The 21,553-nt window shown below is 37.1% G+C and overlaps 1 protein-coding gene across 1 annotated transcript in view; it reads right to left on the bottom strand.

The window, feature by feature from the left end:
- NUBPL (NUBP iron-sulfur cluster assembly factor, mitochondrial) overlaps window positions 1-8,287 on the bottom strand; it is a 275,614-nt gene extending 267,327 nt beyond the window's left edge. The window contains exon 1 of the mRNA XM_074393327.1: window positions 8,239-8,287. The gene's annotated coding sequence lies outside the window, so the exon portion shown is untranslated. The remainder of the gene's footprint in view (window positions 1-8,238) is intronic.
- Window positions 8,288-21,553: the final 13,266 nt, after the last annotated feature.

The following is a 21,553-nucleotide window of genomic DNA, read 5'->3' as shown; positions in this document are numbered from 1 at the left end:
CCAAAATGTCATCCAATAGATGAAGGGATAAATAAACTGTGGTACACCCATATAATAAATTATTATTCAACAATAAAGAGAGATGAGCTATCAAGTCATAAAAAGACAATGAGGAACCATAAGTCCATATTCAAGTGAAAGAAGCCAATTTGAAAAGGCTATATACTACACAATTCCAACTTCATGACATACTGGAAAAGGCAAAACTATGGAGACAGTAAAAAGATTAATGGCTGTCAGGGTTTTGGAGGAAAGGGGAAGTGGGAGGGATGAACATGTGGAATACAGGGGATATTCTGGGCAATGAAATGACTCTGTATGATACTGTAATGGTGGCTGTATGTCATTATAAATTTGTCAAAACCCACAGAATATACAATGTAGCGTGAACCCTAATGTAAACTATGGATTTTAGGTAATAATAATGTATCAACATTGGCTTATCAATTTTAACAAATGTGTCAGACTAATCCAAAATGTTAATAATAGAGGAAATTGTGTGTGGATTCAGGGGGTGGTAAGGGAATATGGGGGAATCTGGTACTTTCTGCTCATTTTTTCAATAAACCTAAATAAACTGCTCTAAAAATAAAGTTTATTAATTTTTAAAAATACGAATGAAAAGTTCTCCAAAGACCATATATAAATGGGCAATAAGCACATTAAATGTGTTCAACATCATTAGCCATCAGAGAAATGCAAATCAAAGCTACATTGAGATACCACTAGGGTGGCTATAATCCAAAAGAAAGATGATGAGTATTGGAGAGAATGCAGAGAGATGGTTTCCTTATATTCTGCTGATGGAAATACAAAATGGTGCAGCCACTTTCAAGAATATCTGGCAGTTTCTCAAAAGGTTAAATATAGAGTTACTTTGTGACCCAGCAATTTCACTCCGGAGTATACACTCAAGAGAATTGAAAACATATGGTCACACAAAAATGTATACATAAATATGTACAAGTATGTGAGCAGCATTATTTATAATAGCCAAAAAATGGAAACAACTCAAATGTCCATCAGCTAATGAAATGGATTAATAAAATATGGCATGTCCATACAATGTAATATTATTCAGCAAGAAAAGAAATAATATACTGGTACATGCTGCAACATGGATGAACGTTTCACATGCCAAGTAAAAGAAGCCAGTCATAAAAGACCATAGAGGAATCCATTTAAATGAAATTTCTGTAATAAGCAAATCCATAGTGACAGAAAGTAAGTCAGAGGCTGCCTAAGACTAAAGCGGCTGGGTATAAATGGGGAATGACTGCTAATGGTTACAAAGTTTCTTTCGGGGTTGATGAAAATATTCTAAACTTGATTGTGGTGACGAATGCTTAACTCTGTGAATATACTAAAAACCATTGAGCTGTACAGTTTAAATTGGCGAATTGCATAGTATGTGAATTATATTTTGACAAACTGTTATAAAAAATAAGAGATTGAAAATATTTCTGGAAACAAGGATCAAAAATCATAGATTTAAAGTAAGCAACAGTACACATTTGTCACTCTAAAAATTGTCAACCTATTTGAATGCACTGGATGGAAAGTGTAGAAATCTAGAATGTAACAATGAGATAACCATAAACTTCATAGAAGAAATAGAGAAAGTCATTTCACAAGCCAGCTTAAATTTCTGTGATAGATTAAATCTCATTGATTCTAAAAAGAAAATTTGTTTACATTTTGATAGCTAGCTCCCTCTCATACTTACAAGATGCTGTCACAATTCCAAACATTTCATCCTGACGTGGCAATGTGCAGCAGAAAATGAGGTTGCCTCCTCCTGTGTGTCTGTTTTTAAGAATAAGAAAACCTTTTCCAGAAGCCCTCATCACAGATTTTCCCTCATTTCTCTTTGGCCAGAATTGTGTATTATGCTCCTTCCTAAATCAGACGTGCTCATGTGCATGTGTGTGTGCGTGCGTGTGTGCGTGTGTGTGTGTGTGTTAGGAGTTGTGTCTAAGCCCACAATTGACTTAGACAAATCAGGATTTATCTGTAGCAGGAAGGTGAGGGGTGGCTATAAAATCTGGACTGTTGGCAAGGAAGAACGGGGAAGGAGTATTGTATAGGCACCAGAGGACTCTGCTATACCAAAGACAAAAGAGAAACAGGAGATAAAAATTACAACACACTTTCTTCAGTTCAGAACAAGGTATGTGCCCCACTTTCTGTGCCAAGCCAAAAATAAAGCAAGAGTTTCATAGCTTCCTGAGGCTATTTTATTTCCCCAGGGATTTTCCCCCTCAAAAAGTATTCATTATTTGCTGGAAAAGGTGTACCATAGTGTTGGACTCATCAGCATTAGCACACATTCTACAGAGTTATCAGAAACTTACTTCCAGGTTTTGCTAGCTCATTATTATCATAAGCCACTGTTCCCTGACAGTGGTTCTTCATCGCACAATTTTGCTTGCATGCTTAGCTGTAGAATGCCAGATAGCACTGTGTCACCAGTTTCTTCATACGTACTCAGAATCAGTGTTATTCATTCACTTAACACATGTCTATTAAGCACAGCTATGTGCTATACTAATGATGATTAAAACTTACTGAATGCTTCCTGTGTACCAAGTACTGTTTTAAGTACTTTACATATACTTTTTCATTTAATCCTCACAGAAATCATTATGATGTAGACATCATTATTATTTCTACTTCACAGGTGAGTGAGTTCCCAATGGTTAAGTATCTTGCCCAAGGACACACAAACAAGTAAAGTATGAATACCAAAAGTCTGGTTATAGACCAAGATGTCAACCTAAGAAGTCTGCCTCCAAAGACCATGCTCTTAACCACAACACCATCATTGCACCACAGTACAAAGATAAACATGGCATGTTTCCTTTTCTCTAGGAATTCACAGTCTAACCAAGCAGGAAACCATATACACAGTACAGTACAGAGTGATTAATGCTATAGTGCCTTCATAACAGAATTTCTCTCAGATTGCTAAAGAAATCCTTAATGTTTTCATGAGCACCACTAAAATTTACCATAATCTCTAGTAATGCTTTGAATTTATGGTATGCTATCTCTATCTAAGGTTCTCAAGTTAGAACTATCACAGATACATCTCTTAAGATTAATAAAATAGCACTGGAGGCCACAAACAATGGTTGATGCCTCTAATTCCAGCACTTCAGGAGGCTGAGATGGGAGGATCATTTTAGCCCAGGAATTCAAGGCTGCAAGTGAGTACAGTGGCCCCACTGTACTCCAGCCTGGGCAACAGAGAGAGGTTCTGTCAAATAAATAAATAAATAAATAAACAAACAAACAAACTGCATGACAAACTGAGTTAAGCTTCAGGGGTGAGCAGGAAGAATAATTATGTTTAATAAAGAATCTGTCTGAGGAATTCAAGCCACTAACCACCTGTGAACAGAGCCACAATTAATTGACCATTTACTATGAACAAAGCCTATAGTTAATTAATGTAATCCTAACCACCCTATGAAATAGAAACTATTATTACCCCTATTTTACAAACAAGGAAAGAAACTTAGTGAGAATAAGCCATTTGCCTGAGGATAAACAACAGAGAGGGGGACCTATCAGAATCACAACTCAAACCAGAACAGCCTAATTCCAAAATTATTGCCAATAAACTGCTACACTGTTTACCCATAGAGGATATTTATCTATCTTAAAAGACTATAAATGAATATAGTTCGTGCCGACCATCTGGCCCAGTTACACAATGGTTTTCCAAATAAGATATTGAAAATTTATATTGATTTTCGTAAAATGACTTCAGGAGAATGTCTTGATTATTAAATTCCATTGAAGTCTTGATTATTAGATTCCATTAAAGTCTCAAACTTCCATCTCCAATTTCTGCTACAAAGTTTAATGTTCTGAACAATTTATTTCTCAGATGCCTCCCATCAAAGCTGATTGGTATTAAACTATTTAGTATAGTTTCCTTCCTTTTATAAGTTCAATTGCGTCCCCTCCACATACACACAAATTCATATGTTAAGGCCTTAACCCCCAGAAACTCAGGATGTGACTGCAACTGGAGATGGAGCCTTTAAAGAGGTGATTAAGTTAAAATGAAGTCACTAGACTGGGCCATAATTCAGTCTTACTGGCTCTTATAAGAAGAGAAAATCTGGACATAAAAGGAGATAACAGGAGGCATATGCGCAGAGGAAAGGCCATTCGAGGACACAGTGAGAAGGTGGCCACCTGCAAGCCAGGAAGAGAGCCCTCAGAGGAAACCAACCCTGCTAGTACCTTGACCTTTGGACTTTCAGCCTCCAAAATCGTGAGGAAATAAATTTCTGTGTGGTCATTTAAGCCACCCAGTCTGTGATATTTCGTTACAGCAGACCTAGCAAACTAATACACTTCCTTAGCTATGAGCCTCTCCAAAGCAGATACCATGTCATATTCAACTTTGTGTCTTTCACAATTCATTGAACATTAAAGGCACTCTTTAAATGTTTATCTTATTATTATTATAGTTTCAAGAATTGCTTTGAGTAATTTCATTTAGAGATTGATGATGAGGATCTACAAGACCAAACAATAGCAACAATATATATTCAATTCAAAACAATCTATGTAATATTTATGATGTGGTAGATATACAAAGAGGAATAAGACTATCCTTACCTTCAAAGAGTTTATTACTGGTAAACTAGAAAGACATGTAAACCAATCATTGCAATGCAATATTGCTTGACTAATTACAGTGTGGTGGAGTCAGGAAGAAGGCTGATAAGGTTTAAATGTGTGTCCCTCTGCAAATCTCATATTAAAATGTAATCCCCAATGTTGAAGTTGGGGCCTGGTGGGGGTGGTGATTGGATCATAGGAGCAGATTTCTTATGAATGGTTTAGCACCATGCCCTTTGATGCTGTCCTCATGATAGTGAGTGAGTTCTCATGAGATCTGGTTGTTTAAATATGTGTAGCATCTCCCATCTCATTCTCTTGCTCCTGCTTTCACCATGTGACGTACCTGCTCCCCTTTGCCTTCCACCATGATTGGAAGCTTCCTGAGGCGTCCCCAAAAGCAAACACCACTACACTTTCTCTACAGCCTGCAGAACCATGAGCCAATTAAACCTCTTTTTTCACAAATTACCCAGTCTCAGGTATTCCTTTATAGCAATGCAAGAACTCACTAATACAGGGACATAAGAAAATTCACTAAGGAAATCACACTTCAGCAGATATTTAAAAGCCGCTTTGCTTATAGAACTATCTCCACTCCTTTGTTTTTTGTTTGTTTTTTGAGACAGAGTCTTGTTCTGTCACCCAGGCTGGAGTGCAGTAGCACAATCTAAGCTCACTGCAACCCCATTCTCCTGGGTTCATTCTCCTGGGTTCAAGTGATTCTCCTGCCTCAGCCTCCTGAGTAGCTGGGATTACAGGCACCTGCCACTATGCCCAGCTAATTCTTATATTTTTAGTAGATAAAGGGTTTTCACTATGTTGGCCACACTGGTCTCAAATTCCCAGCCTCACATAATCCACCTGCCTCTGCCTCCCAAAGTGCTGGGATTACAGGCATGAGCCACTGCACCCAGCCCACTCATTTGTTTTATGAGATAAACATTTGTCTTACCTTTCTAAATGTATAGATGACTCAGTGGGGCACACTTGCCTGCTCTGCTATGGACTCTACCCTCTCAGAGTCTCCCAATTCTAATCTGTCTACTTCATCTCCAGATTAATTATCCTAAATAGTCTTTTATCATATCACTCCCTTTTTAAAACTGCAATAACTCCCAAATGTCTTTAAGATAATCTTCAAAATCTTTAGCGTCACCTAAGATTCTTGAAAATTCAGCCTCAAGCTATCATCCCTGTAACCTTATATCTTTTTACCCCTACTCTACTATACTGACAACAATAGTTTCACTAAAAGCAGTTCCTTAGAACCAACTGGTAAGCAGTTCCTTAAAACCAACTGGCTATGTTTCATGAGCATACGAATCATTCTTCTATTCTTCTCTGACCACTACAGCTGCTCAAATGGAGTCACCTACTGTCTCTAAATCCACCATTATAACACAGTTGGCAAGCTCAATTTAAAAAGACAACTGCTTGCTGGTTCAAGATTCTGTTAGTTCAGCAGGCAGGGATGTCATAAATGAATTCCAGCAAACCCAGAGGCTTGATGTTGTCGCTTTTGTTCTTTCTGTGTTTCTGTAGTTGTGTTGTAGTGATCTGGTAAAAGAATGGTTAGGCCAGAGTGGTTGTTATCGCAACAGAGAAGCATTGTTGACGACTTTTTAGTTTGCTGCTACCCAAAGAACACACTTTAGTCATCATCTGTAAAATAAAAGGGTTGAACAAGGTCATCTCCAAGGTCCTTTTTGGTTCTAAAATGCCATGATTCTATAATCAATAGCCTGACTTTTTTAAATGTGAAAAAGCCTTAAGAAACCCTTAAAATAAGCTTCTAGCTTGCCCATACACATAAAATTTATTTATTCAGAATTATATTATGTAATATAGTAGTTACACATGACCTTAAAAACAGATTCGTTCCTGAAATTTATTTTGTTTGCCTTTTGAATACCTTTTATGTTCTATTTTAAAGTTTGTGAAGATATTTCCAATATGGCATACCACATTAGTCTCGACATCCATATATATATATCATCTAGAAAAAATAGTTCTTAATTTATCCCAGGAATGATGTTTTTATATAAAAATACTGGATACTGGATTTTAAGGGGGTAATTTCCTTGGACAAAACATATTGATCTCTACTAGAAAATACATTTTGAAAACTAATAATTGAACTATTTCTAAGAAGTCAAATGCATTCATTTTTTAATGAAAATTACTATTTAGTGTTCATTTTATTTGTAATAAAAGATCATCTGAATTTCCTAATGCAAAATGACCTTGTCCGAGTGCTTTTTATTCTCACTTGAAATTCACCTAGTCTCTTACATCTAATTGGAAATCTCATCAATTTCAGTGAAAATTAATAATAGATGAACCATATTGGTTTCTAAATGGAAATCAAGGTATATGGTTTAGATTCACAGATTTCCTCTATGATATCTGACATTCATATGCCCCCTTCCTTTCTTTCTTCCTTCATCCAGCCCTCAATGTCTTCTCTCTTTGGCTCTGTTTTCTTCTCCTTCCTTTCACAGATATTTACTAAATAAATATGAAGCTCATATATCTGTGACCCTTATAGTTTTATCCCAGAATGGCATCATCAAAGGCACACAGTCCAAGAACAAATAAGAGTTCAAAAATAAAGCAAGTCCATGTGTTGTTCAAACACCAAGAAGAAAGCACACAGTTCACAACAACACTTCTTAAAATCCCCTCGGATGCTCTCCCATCCACTGTCCTCACACATCCCTGGTAGTCCCTCACTTCTTCTATACAAGCCCCCAGAAAACTCTTCACCCAAACATAGCCCTCTTATTCTTCTCTTACACTCTTTTTGCTCTTGATTCTTAGCATAAAAATCCAAAAAAACCAAGACAAGGGAAAGGCTGGGAACTCATATATTAGTAATCTTTGTTCTATTATCTCTTCCAAATGCTTTAGCAAATATATGGAGAAGTATAGACCCTACCTTCAAAAGCCGATAATCAAATGGGGGGATATTCAGCATTTATTTGGTACCTATTGGTACAAGCATTGTGTCAAGCACCATGAATGTGAAGATTAATAAGCAAGAATCTCTACCCTAGAAAAGTTGACAGCCCAATGCTGAGTGGCCACATGAACAGATAACTAAAATGCAATGTGATAAATGTTAAAATAAGCTTTACACAGAAATTGCTATAAAAACTTGACAGAGTTTTCTTAAAAATGACTTACCAGTATTCATAATGATATTAACTTTAATCCTTGTTATAGGAACTCCACTCTTGAATTGACTCTCAGTTTTGTCATTCACCCTGCCCCTCTGTCTGACCAGTGCACAGAGTTCTGTGGCTTCAGTCCTACTTCTAATAATATCTTCCCAATATATGATACAGTGGGGTGGGGATGATGGAAGAGAAGGGGAAAAAAATATGGCTGCTATCTCCCAGAGAGAAGAAAATTTGAAATTCTAAGAAACATGATAGCATTGTTCTAACTACATGGGTTTAGCCTTATGAACTGTGAAACATATGATCTGTTTTGTTTTGTATCCCAAAGCAGCATGATAATCACAAAAATTTTACATAGATTGCAAAACAAAAGCCAGACATGGTGGCTCACACCTGTAATCCCACCACTCACCACTTTGGGAGGCCAAGGCAGAAGGATCACTTGAGGTCAGGAGTTTGAAGCCAGACTGGTCAACGTAGAAAGACCCTGTCTCTACAAAAGAAATATTTTACAATTAGCCAGGTGTGGTCATATTTGCCTGTAATTCCATCTACTGGGGTGGCTGAGACAAGAGGATCACTTGAGCCCAGGAGTTCAAGGTTACAGCGAGCCATGATCATACTACTGCACGTCAGCATGGACAGCAGATCAAGACCCTGTCTCAAAAAAAAAAAAAAATCCCTAATATTTTTACTCATGTTTTTCAGTGTTCTTATGTCTGACCCTTGTAATTTCTTCCTAAATGGGCTCTGCTCCAGTGTCTCCCAATTCTAATCTATTTACTTCTCCTCCAGATTATGTTAAATAGTGCTTCATCATGTTACTCTCTTTTAAAACTGCTGTAACTTCCAAATATCTATAAACTTCAAATTCTTAGCTGTGTATAAAGATTCTTGAAAATTTAGTTCCAAACTATATTCCTGCAACCTTATTTATTTTTACCTCTAACTTAACCATATACTCCAATCAACTCAAATGCTCAGCCTCTCCAAGAAATGCCTACCGATTTATCTGCCCAGCAACACTTTTCCTTTGCCCTTTCAATAACAGGGTTTCAGTTGTTTTTTCCTTCGAGGTAACAGTGATTGCCATTGATTGCCATTGGGGATTGATCGTGGGGTGACACCTGACCCAAGCTCATTCAATGAGGCCTTCCCCTGAGAAATTTAGAATGGAGATTGATCGAGTCCAGGCTCAGTCTGGCTGTCATTTTCTGCCACATAGACCAGAAGTAACAAAAAGCTGGTTTGCAGTAAGAAACAAAGTAAGCATTTAAGGAAGAGCAAAGAGAAGAGTTAGAAAGGAAGAACTGCAATCTCAGTCCATTCTGTTCAACCAATCCAGCTGCATCCTTCTCTTGGGGCCCCAAGAGTCAGTGCTGCAGTCATAATAATAAATGATCACATTTGCTTAGGTTATCTTAAATGAGTTATGTTGTTTGCACCCCAAAAGAAATGTAATTCTTCTAATCATATTTGTGTTTTTGAGAGTTCATGTTGTTCACAATATGGAAGGAGGATAAGCTGCTAAGAGAAGAGAACAGAGGCAATGAGACAAGTCGAAAGACCACTGGATGGATTCAGAAACAGAAATTCATCATAATTGGATATGGGAGGTACGTTAGGGTGGCAAGGACTAAGGATGACCCGAAGGCTGGATGACTGAATAGAGTGGGAAGGGGAATACTAAAGACTTCGGAGAATGATGCTGAGCTCAGCAATGCATGAGATAACTTATGCGGAAGTACCTAACACAATTCCTAGGCCACAGTAGGTGCACCATAGATGTCAGTGTCCTTGGGCTCCCCCCATCCCTATGTTTCATCTCCCCTGTTAGGCTGTAAGTAATTATATGGCAGGGATTACATACTGTGCTTCTCAATTGCCCTCACAGTGACTACTCAGGTCCTGGTACACTGTAGACACTCAGTAGATATTTGTTGATTTTATTTTATGTTATACAAGACAAATTTTGTTTTGACTGCTTCTAATAATATGTCTTTTTAAAGAGAACAATCAGAATATAGGATATCGACATCCTTTTTTAGACAATGAATTGAAAGAATGCTTTCCTCACTAAAATCATGTTTGATTTCAGAATGGTCTTGAAAAAAATCTGAATTCTAATAGAGGATCATTTTCTTTTTGATGGGAAAGAAAGAAATAAAATCTATACCACCAAAATAAAAAGCTTTTCATGTTTAAATATGTATAAATCTGAATGAGTTCTGTTAAATATCAATGCACAAAACACTCAAAAATAAATTTGAAAGCTGAATACAGATCCTAACTCCTAATATAAACACAAACTAACCAAAGGCAAGACTTTAGATTCAGAAACAGCTCCTGCTGTTGAATGTCAATATGTATCTCAGACATTACTATAAAACTTTTTAAAAATTAATTTATTCTTAATTCTCTATACAAAAGATTATTTTCATTGTCCATATACATTATCTGTACATATATATCTCTATATATAATATATAATTATATAGACTATGTAACATTAAATAGTATAATTATTATAATATATAACATATTTATATATAATCTAGTATACATATATTCAGAATACAGAGTGCAAATGTGGCAAGAATATTTAGATTAAATATTTTAAAATGTATCTTAACTAATTCCACTGCTATGGAGATATACAATCAATCCAAGAAAATCATGGCTAAGCAGGTTTTATTAACCTTAATTGAGAAGGCAAGAAAATGAGCCATGATCCTTGTATTGCTGCTGTATGTGGCCAAAATATCTGTGTAGACTTGTGGGCATTGATAGAAGAGGACATAGCCCGAGAAGAAACCCTCAAATGTAGGAAATGCAGGCCACCCCCATATAAAATGTGACCTAAGAGGCAGTGAAATGTTCACCAACTGTGATGCCCAAAATTCCACCAGTAGGGGCATTCTTTTGAATTAAGGAGAGTATTTCTAGAGATATCTGTTAAAATGCAGACATTCACCAAAGTGATCAAGCATCGACCTGCTGATGCCTATAAACACATTGCCATGATTGGTTTGTTTTAATAGCTCTCTATCGCCTACCACAGGACCATGATTTGGACCTTTGGCACCCACCTAGTACTCTCGACCTCATTTCTTGCCATTCTGCCCTTCACAGCAGATGATCCTCTTAACTTCCATAGCTGGTGTTCATATTTTAGATTAAACTAACTCTGTCAGAAAACCCTCCCGTCATCACTTTAACAAAAGTACAATCCTACTCTACCAGGGCTTCCTTCAGAGGCAGGAGAATCACTTGTACCCAGGAGGTGAAGGTTGCAGTGAGCTGAGATTGCACCATTGCACTCCAGTCCAGGCAACAAGAGTGAAACTCTGTCTCAAAAAAAGAAAAAAAAAAAAAAATATATATATATATATATATATATTTGCTAGTAAAAATATATATATATATATTTGCTAGTAAAAATATATATATATATATATATTTGCTAGTGGGTGGATGAACGGAAAAGTGATATAATATTTCTGGAAGATGGTTTGGCTATATGAATCAAAAGACCTTAAAATATTCACACAGAATGGTCAAATAATTCTAGGAATTTATCTTAAAGAAATAATTTATGCACAGAGTTTTTATCACAGGCTTGTTTTATAAAAGGAAAAACTGGAAATGATCTGAATATCCATAAATAAGAAAAGTATTACATAAATGACATTTTAAAAGAATACTTACATAAAGATAAAAAGTTCATGATACAGTGTTAAATACAAAAAGTAGGATAAAATATTTTATACAGTATGATCCCAATTTTGCAAAAAGGGAGAGTATATATGCATGGAAAGTAATTGTTATATGTGTCAATGTAGCATTGTATTTGCTCTGAGAAAAATAAATAAATAAAAGCATATATACATTGGCCAGGCATGGTGGCTAATGCCTGTGGGGGGAACAAAAGAGTATACATATCAATCTACTGAAATATTGGTAATGGTTATCTATAGGTAATGGATATGTAATTTTTTAATGATTGATGAGATTTCTGTATTTTTAAAAATTCTCTACAGTGAATATGTAATACTTTTATAACTGGATAGAAGCAATATATTGCTGGTATGGTGGTTCACACCTGTAATCCCAATACTTTGGAAGGCCAAGGTGGGTAGATCACTTGAGGTCAGTAGTTGGAGACCAGCCTGGCCAATATGGCAAAACTCCATCTCTACTAAAAATACAAAAATTAGCCAGATGTGGTGGCACATGCCTTTAGAGCCAGTTACTCTACTCAGGAGGCTGAAGCAGAAGAATTGCTTGAACCCAGGTAGCAGAGGTTGCAGTGAGCAGCGATTTTGCCACTGCACTCCAGCCTGGGCAACAGAGCAAGACCCCATCTCAAAAAAAAAAAAAGCAATATATTCAAAATATTTTCAAATCTAAATAAACCCCTGTATTAATAAATTGTCATGTTGCTAATAAAGACATACCTGACACTGAGTAATTTATGCAGGAAAAAGGATTTATTAGATTTACAGTCCCACAAGGCTAGGGAAGCCACGCAATCATGGCAGAAGGCAAGGAGGAGCAAGTAACAACTTAAGTGGATGACAGCAGGCAAAGAGAGAGCTTGCACAAGGAAATTCTGCCTTATAAAGCCATCAGATCTTATGAGACTTATTCACTATCATGAGAACAGCACAGGAAAGACCTGCCTCCATGATTCAATTATCTCCTACTGGGTCCCCCCAACAACATGCGGAAATTCAAAATGAGATTTGGGTGGAGACACAGCCAAACTGTTTCAACCCCTAATGTGTGAAAAGTACTCTGCTCATTATTGAAAGATTCAACACTTTTGAATGGATGATCAACACTTTTCTCGCTCTAGTGGTCTGTAATTTACAATGTAAATAAACTTATTTCCAAACTCACACAAGGGCAGGCCATAGAAGCCATCAGCAAGCCAGAAGGATGAATGAAGGCATGAAAGTGGTGAGATGGGGTAAGACAGGGTGGAGTACCACAAAGGAGAAAGGAAACAAGGAGGGAGATGAGGAAACTCCAAAGATAAAATTCAGCTGCTTCCTCCATTCAACAGACACTGAGTACCCACTGATCTTAGTATTTTATTATATCATAATGTTTCAAAGATAAATAAAACACGGTTGCAGCCTGCCCTGAAATTACGCTGGGACAGATAGATAGGAAAATCAATTATATTAGACCTCAACTATATGATTATGCACAAGATGCTCTGAGATTATAAACAAAGAGCACCTAGATCATGGCGAAATGGGAATGGTCAGAAAGCACTTCCAAGAGAACATAAACTCACGCTAAGTCCCAAAAAAACAAAATACAAAATTCCAGGCAGCTGAGAACATAAGCAAGGTACAGAAGCATGAAATTGCATGGATATCAGGATGTTTTCAGCTAACTGCATATGGCCCCTAACTAGGAACCCAAGTATCTACTGGAAGGTAAATGTCATTTCCTCTGGGCTCCATATAAAATGTAATTGCCTAAATGGCAAGTTTGCAAACTACCCTGAACAAGAGTCGATTATGTAAATCCAGGTGTAAGTAATACTTATCAACAGACCAGTATGTCTCAAGCATTTTGATCTGTTATTTTATTTGCAATCTAAGAGATTTTTTTTAAAAAGTCTCTTCCTCAGCAACTAGTAGCACATCAGGATGCATAACTGCAGGTAGCAGCTGGTCTGAAGCAGACAGACACAGAAGATACGAGGGCAGAGAAGAGATATTCATTTACTTCCATCACCTGCCCATTTTCTTAAAGGAAAAAGGAAATCTAGCCAATTTAATATATGGGGTACATGATATGACCAATATATTATGCATTTTTAGGACTCAATTTCCCCAATTTCAAAGGGCATTTAAATTCAGTTTTTTGGAATGATGTGCACAAAGCTGTGCATAATGATGACTTGGTTTCTCATCCATTAGCCTCATGCAATACCCTAGAGCTATCCTTATAGCAAAGCTACAAGTAAAGAATGAGAGAATCAGCAGCCACTGCTTCTGCTCTCCAAAATGATAAGATCCCATGTGCACCATAATAACATATGAAATAATGGCCATGAGCACCAAATCAATGAATATTTGGTAAATTTTTAAATATTTAATAAAACATTCATATTACTTACCAAAAGATCCTCTAGACCACTTTAGATGATGGAAAAAAAGCATTTTGTCTTACTTTTAAGTCTCAGTCTAAAGCTTAAATTCTAAATATGATTCTGAATCTCAGTTTGAATAATTTAAAGTTTTGAGAAAAATTGGTAATGCCAATATAACAGTGTAATACTTAAAGAAACTTTCTCACAAAGTAATATATTTTTTTCTTTTCTTTTCTTTCTTTCTTTCTTTTTTTTTTCTGAGACAGAGTCTCACTCTGTCACCCAGGCTGGAGTGCAATGGCATGATTTCAACTCACTGCAACCTCCACCTCCCTAGCTCAAGCGATCCTCCTGTCTCAGCTTCCTGTGTAGCTGGGATCACAGGTGCCTGCCACCACACCCGGCTAGTTTTTGTATTTTTAGTAGAGATGGGGTTTTGTTGTGGTTGGCCAGGCTGATCTCCAACTCCTGACCTCAAGTGATCCACTCGCTTTCGGCCTCCCAGATTGCTTGAGATTATAGGCGTGAGCCACCGTGCCCAGCCCTCACAAAGTCATGTTAACATCAATTTAGTTAGCCTCTAGAAGGGGAATCTACTATATTTTTAACCTTTTCATACTAAATATATTACATGACTCAAGTACAACTACAGATTAAATTTATGTCTTACACCATTGCCACTGTTCACACTAAATTTAGGACCTTTAGAACATGTCTACACAGATATAAAGAGCATGTATTTTCTCTCACTTGTGCATGGCATTTCCAGTTACAGAATATGAGATTACAAGCACAAAATTGGGATCGTGTTCAAAATAAAAAGACTAATCAACTACCCAATTTGTCAGGTATGTTCTGGTTGTCAATGTTAGGAGAGGGAATTTTCAAATTAAATTAACAAACAGAAAAAAGTCTTCAACTTAAAAGAAAGGTAAATTAAAATAACAATAAAAAATTTTATTAGTAAAAAAATGGTTATTGATGATGGGTTCTTTTAGCCTTACAGATACATTATGGTATTAACACCTGACTTTCTCTTCGAGGACTTGCCTCTTCTGTATTTGAGTGATCTTGGTGGGGTTGATAATCACAGGCGTTCTATTCCCCCTCCCTTCTTGGATGAACACATAGTACAGACCTGGTCAATCAGAGTCCTTCCAAGGACCGATATGATCAAAACTGGAAAGTTCTTTCTTTTTTCTGACATTCAACCAACATAAGCCTGGAGCTCCTCTTTGGTCAATTTCTCCAGTTGTGTGGAAGCTCTTTTTTTTTTTTTTTGTAGGAGGGAAGGTCAACATACAGAGGAAAGCAAACGGGATACAGTAAAAGGGAGAGAGAGGGAAAAGGGAAAGGGAGAAAGAGATCAAACCTAACAGTGTTACTGATGCTACTTCATAAAGCCTGAATTCAACCCCTCTACTTCCCCCAGTCCATGAACCAGTGAATTCCCTTTTTCCTTTAAAACAGTTTAGGTTAAGTTTTTGTTATTTGTAATCAAGAGTACCAACATAGTGTCCCATCCCCACTAATTTTAGATATTCATTGTTGTGGAGAATAACTATGAATATATGTTACTATTAGGTTTTCCTTTGATTTCATGCATCAGAAATATGACTACCGTTGCTTAACCAAACACATACTAATGTATTCATGTAACGAGAACTCCAGAGAAAGGAATCCAGAGCTGGTGCAGATGTTCAAGAAAGTCACAACTCCTTCTGGCTTCCTTTTCCACCACCTTAACTTGTAGCTTTAATCCTCAAAGTTGCAAGAAGGATGCTCTACCTGCAGTCAGGAAGAAGAGGGGAAAAGAGGAAAAAGTGTGTGCCAGCAGAACATGTTCCTTTTATATAATAAAACAAAAGCATGTCTGATAGCGGAACCCTGCAACCATCATAGACTACAATCTGGTTATATGGACATACCTAGGTGCAAGGGAGTCTGAGGAAATGAGGTTTTTATAACAAGTCACATTCCCACTTAAAAAAAAAAAGTATTTGATTAATGAAGGTGAGAACGAATATTCGGTAGGCAAACGTACAGTCAAAGTCAACGGCCCTACAAATTAGTGTAGTATTTGTGAAAAGCAATTTAGACTCACTATATAGACTTCATAAATGGTGATTTAATAATACCACTTCTAGGAATTTATTCTTAAAGAATTCAAATTGTGAAAAGACTGTAATAAATATATTTATATTGATGATCTTAAAAATAGAAAAAAATCGGCCGGGGATGGTGACTCACGCTTATAATCCAAGCACCTTGGGAGGCCAAGGCAGGTGGATCACCTGAGGTCAGCAGTTCAAAGCAAGCCTGACCAATATGTTGAAACCCTGTCTCTACCAAAAATACAAAAATTAGCCAGACGTGGTGGTGGGTGCCTGTAATCCGAGCTACTTGGGAGGCTGAGGTAAGAGAATCACATGAGCCAGGAGGTAGAGGTTGCAGTGAGCCGAGATCACACTATTGCAGTCCATCCTGGGTAACGAGCAAAACTCCATCTCAAAAAAAAAAAAAATAAGAAGAAAGAAAAACCTAGGCAAAACCATTCAGGACATAGGCATAGGCAAAGGCTTCATGACTAAAACACCAAAAGCAATGGCAACAAAAGCCAAAATAGGCAAATGGGACCTAATTAAACTCCAGAGCTTCTGTACAGCAAAAGAAACAATCATTAGAGTGAACCAGCAACCAACAGAATGGGAAAAAAATTTTGCAATCTACCCAGCTGACAAAGGGCTAATATCCAGAAACTACAAAGAACTAAAACAGATTTACAAGAAAAAAACAAGCAAACCCATCCAAAAGTGGGCAAAGGATATGAACAGACACTTTTCAATAGAAGACATATATGAGGCCAACAAACATGAAAAAATACTCATCATCATTGGTCATTAGAGAAATGCAAATCAAAACCACATTGAGATACCATCTCATGCCAGGTAGAATGGCGATCATTAAAAAATCTGGAGACAACAGATGCTGGAGAGGATTTGGAGAAATAGGAACACTTTTACACTGTTGGTGAGAGTGTAAATTAGTTCAACCATGTGGAAGACAGTGTGGCAATTCCTCAAGGATCTAGAAATAGAAATACCATGTGACCCAGCAATCCCATTACTAGCTATATACCCAAAGGATTATAAATCATTCTGTTATAAAGACACATTCACACGTATGCTCATTGCAGCACTGTTCACAATAGCAAAGACCTGGAACCAACCCAAATGCCCCTCAATGATAGACTGGACAAAGAAAATGTGGCACATACACACCATGGAATACTACGTAGCCATAAAAATCGATGAGTTTGTGTCCTTTGTAGGGATATGGATGAACATGAAACCATCATTCTCAGCAAACTGACACAAGAACAGAAAATCAAACACCGCATGTTCTCACTCATAGGCGGGTGTTGAACAATGAGAACACATGGGCACAGGAAAAAGAGCATCACACACTGGGGTCAGTTGTGGGGGGCTAGGGGAGAGACAGTGGGGGGTGGGGAGGGTGGGCAGGGATAATGTGGGGAGAAATGCCAGATATAGATGATGGAGGAATGGAGGCAGCAAACCACCTTGCCATGTATGTACCTAAGCAACAATCCTGCATGACCTGCACATGTACCCCAGAACCTAAAGTACAATTAAAGGAAAAAAAAAAAGAAAAGAAAAAAATCCGCATATCCTAAATATCCAAAAATAAGGAAATTATTATAAAAATTGCACATCTGCAGATTATGTATTGTACAGGCATTAAAAACCATAATTCTTAAGTCTATGAAACAAATGAGGAAATGTTTATGGTATAATGTTTGGGTTGGTTGGTTGGTATGTTTTAATTTGTTGGTTTTTTTTGTTGTTTTTTTTTTTCCCAGAACAGGGTTTTGCTCTGTCACCCAGGCTGCAGTACATGATCTGGGCTCACTGTAACCTCCACCTCCTGGGCTCAAGCTATCCTCCCACTCAATGTGTCAAAGTGTTGCGATTATAGGCATAAACCACTGTATCGGACCTATGATATGTTAAAACAATTGACAACATGATTTTTTATAAACTAATATTTTACACACATCAAAAACCATAAAGGAGAAAGTTACTGAAAGAAAATACACTAACAGTGGTTGTATTAGGCTATTAGGACTATAATTTAGTTTTCTCGTTTCCTCCAAGCTACAGTTTTAGTTGTTTCCTTTAATAATAAATTAATAAAGTGAAACATTGATTTTAAGTCAGTTTTATCAAGATATATTCATTGAAGTAGCTCTGAAATTTATTCATTATAGATTTATGCTACTCTAGTATTTCTTCCATTGTTTAGCAGAGCATTGGGATTAAAGTGACACCTAATAAATATTTGTTGGTAGATTATTTGATGATTAATTTTAAACAGGATTAAGAAACAGAAGCAATAGGATGCATGAACTGATAGATAAATGGATCAATTGATAGATCAATAGACAGATTTATTATAAGACATTGACCCATGCAATTATGGAAGCTGGCAAACTTAAAATCTGCAAAGCCGATGCTCCAGTTTAAGTCCAAACAGGAGAATGTTGCTAGAGAATGTTCCGTGTTGCTGGAAAAGCCTATGTACTAGTTCAAAGGTCTCAAGCAGGAGAATTCTCTTTCACTTGAAAGAAAGTCAATTTTTTTGGTCTATTCAGCCTTTCAAATGAATAGGCCCACCCACATTATGGAAGGCAATCTGCTTTACTTAGTGTATAGACTTAAAAGTTAATCTTGGGCTAGGTGCCGTGGCTCATGCCTGTAATCCCAGCATTTTGGGAGAGTGAGGTGGGCACATCACTTGAGGCCAGGAGTTCGAGACCAGCCTGGCCAACATGGTGAAACCTACTCTCGACTAAAAATACAAAAATTAGCCAGGCATGGTGGTGGGCACCTGTAATCCCAGCTACATAGGAGCCTGAGGTGGGAGAATTGCTTGAACCCAGGAGGCAGAGGTTAAAGGAATCCGAGATCATTCCACTGCACTCCAGCCTAGAAAAAGAGCGAGACTCTGTCTCTAAATAAATAAATAAATAAATGTTGATCTTGGGCCAGGTGCAGTGGCTCATGCCTATAATCCCAGTACTTTGGCAGACTGAGGCAGGTGGATAACTTAGCTCAAGAGTTTGAGACCAGCCTGGGCAACATGGCAAAAACCCATCTCTACAAAAAATACCAAAATTAGCCAGGTGTGGTGGTGCAAGCCTGTAGTCCCAGCTCCTGTGGAGGCTGACGTGGAAGGATCACTTGGACCTAGGGTGCAGAGGCTGCAGTGAGCTGTGATGGTGCCTCTGCACTCCAGTCTGGGCGACAGAGTGAGACTCTGTCTCTAAATAAATATATGTATGTATGTATGTATGTATGTATGCATGTATGTTAATCTTATTCAAAAACTTCGTCACAGAAATAGCCCAAAAAAATGTTTGACCAAATATCTGGGTACCTGTGGTACCTGTGGCCCAGACACATAAAATTAACCATCACAAACAGTTACAGGCAAAACAGTTACAGTTATGTCACATGTTGGATTAGATTTAAATATTTTTAAATCACCAATTCTTTCCTCTGTTTAATGCCAGTGTTTATAAAGTTCATACATCTTTGCATTTTACCTTTATGCCTTTGCTCATTCCTCTCCCTGAACTTGAAATGTTTTTCCTGTCATTGCCACATTTCTATATCCTTAATATCTTTAAACCCTGCTCAAATGCAACATTCTTTATAAAGCCTTCTCTGATTCCTACAGTCTTCGTACCTCCTACCCTGACCTCCTACAGACACATCAAAATAGAAGCAGGCCAGGCATGGTGGCTCGTTCCTGCAATCCCAGCACTTTATGAAGCTGAGGCAGGAAGATTGCTTGAGCACAGGAGATCAAGACTAGCCCGAGCAACACAGTGAGACCTCATCTCTACAAAAAAAGAGAAAAATTTAATTAGCCAGGCATTGTGGCACACACCTGCAGTCCTAACTGCTTGGAAGGCTGAGGTGGGAGGATTGCTTGAGCCCAGGAGTTCCAGGTTGCAGTGTGCTGTGATCACACCACTGCACTCCATCCTGGGCAACAGAGCAAAGCCCTTTTTCTATAAGAAAAAAGAAAAGAAAGGAGAAACAGAAGTAATCTTTTCCTTCTTAACACATAAAGTGCCTCTTCTCTAATGGTATGTCTCACATCTACCTTGTTTTATTTTTATGAACAGGTTTTTTAGTCTACAAACTTCTTCAGGAAAAGATTTATGTCTAATCCAGTCTTGTCTCCTGATTACCTAGCACTGAGTAGACTTTAAACATTTATTTGCAGAATTAACATATTTAATAGATTTTCCTTATAACTGAGTCAGCAATTTCTTGAATAAATAATAGTTCAAAGACATTTTCTAACTAAGCAATAGAGTTCAAAGTACTCCCATATTGAGTAAGTTTAAGATAAATACACCTTTAGTTGGTTAGGATTTTCAGTCACTTTTTAACAAATATGTTCTATATGTTTAACTGTAATTTTGTTTTTTAAGATGGGGTCTCACCATGTACTCAGGCTGGGCTTGAATTTTCAGCCTCAAGTAGTCATCTCACCTAGGCTTCCCAAAGTGCTGGGATTACAGGCATGAGCCACTGTACCTGACCCATAATTTTAAGTATTAATTGTCAAGTGCACTTAAGGCAAAGCATAGGGAAATAGTTTTGATTATGTTAGTATTTTTCCTTTACTGCCACACTTTTCCCATGTTTGAAGTCGCAAGAATTTAATCCTTTCATCATTCATTCTTATAAGACAGGGTTTTTCCTCATACTTATTCTTTGGGCAAAAGCACAAGTTGAACAAAATTAATTTAGCTGATCAAGCATAGAACATGTGTTCCTCATCCTTTGGAAAAGTTACATCACCTTTCTGCTACATTATTTCTGCAGGACCCCATAGAATCAACAGATCTCGAACAACCAAGAATACATGCCAGCACCTTCGGTGAATCCATATTTCACCACAATTAGGACACTTCACTGCTGGCATTTAAATAATCTTTCAAATTTATCAAAAATTTCAAAGCTTTTGTTGTTTCTCCCTCTAGTGGTCAATTATATCATTAAAATGGAAAAACTATATAAAGATGATCTTGATTGTGGGTGAAAGGTGGAGATGAACATTTAATTCTGTTGCAAATAAATATGAAATGTATTCAAACCTATGTCTCATATTCTGAGAAGTGATTTATTTGGTATACAATTTCTTAAGACATTACACACAAATACTCTCTGTATTTATTCTCTGAATAATACTTATATTTTATCCTAATAACTGTTTAAACATATGCTGTATAATTTTCCATTTAGGAAATGTGATTTTCATTAGTCTTATGGGATCTCGGGGAAAAAAGTAAAAATAATAAAATATAATTTTAATACCAAATTACCTGATACATTTTAGTAATGTGGATCACTAAATATTTTTAATTTTAAAAAAATGTTCCCCTGAGGCCAGGCACAGTGGCTCATGCCTGTAATCTCAGAATTGGGATTCTGGGAGGTCAAGGTGGGTGGATCACTTGAGGTCAGGAGTTCAAGACCAGCCTGGCCAACATGGTGAAAACCCATCTCTACTA

This window comes from Saimiri boliviensis, chromosome 2 (genome assembly GCF_048565385.1).
Source record: "Saimiri boliviensis isolate mSaiBol1 chromosome 2, mSaiBol1.pri, whole genome shotgun sequence".
Lineage (NCBI taxonomy): Eukaryota > Metazoa > Chordata > Mammalia > Primates > Cebidae > Saimiri > Saimiri boliviensis.
Note: the sequence above shows the minus strand (reverse complement) of the source record. Positions and strands in the feature narration are given on the sequence as shown.